Here is a 576-nt window from a genome sequence, read left to right on the forward strand (position 1 = left end):
CCCCCTTTCCAAAATTGTGCCCGCTTGTATGTACCGGTACGGTGCTTTTAATATGACCTTGTCAGTATTGGTAAGTTGAGTTGAAAAAACGGTCTGCGCGATTTTCACATTTCCGCCCCCCCCCCCTATTGGAAAATCCTGGATCCGCGCCTGTGTGCATAATAGTTATAATCATCTTGACTATTATTTTCCATAAATGAAAAATTATCAACATGCTTTCTAAATCTAAAGATAATTGACTATCAAAATAAATATTTTATGAACATTACAATTACGTAATCACTGCCGAATAAAGGGATGCATAAATATATATTTTAGAGCAGCAATGGAAACAGACTTCAAGTGCATTGGATCTTGTTGACGTGGCCACAGATCAGAATATCACCGAGCACCGCCTTGCAAAGCGTCGTACGTTGCCAGGGAGATTTTTTGAAACTTATCGACTTTACAAATTCGTACCAGAATCAAATCAAACTATCATAATAATACACGTCAAACAGATAAGGTTCGTTGGTCTAGTGGCATGATTCTCGCTTAGGGTGCGAGAGGTCCCGGGTTCGACTCCCGGACGAGCCC

At 40.8% G+C, this 576-nt stretch overlaps 1 non-coding gene across 1 annotated transcript; it reads left to right on the forward strand.

Annotated features, from left to right (window-relative positions):
• Positions 1-504: 504 nt before the first annotated feature.
• On the forward strand, positions 505-576 carry TRNAP-AGG. The gene has a single exon. It is a non-coding gene; the product is annotated as a tRNA-Pro (tRNA).

The sequence above is a fragment of the Strongylocentrotus purpuratus genome, unplaced genomic scaffold, assembly GCF_000002235.5.
Source record: "Strongylocentrotus purpuratus isolate Spur 01 unplaced genomic scaffold, Spur_5.0 spur5_scaffold_18, whole genome shotgun sequence".
In the NCBI taxonomy this organism is placed as follows: domain Eukaryota; kingdom Metazoa; phylum Echinodermata; class Echinoidea; order Camarodonta; family Strongylocentrotidae; genus Strongylocentrotus; species Strongylocentrotus purpuratus.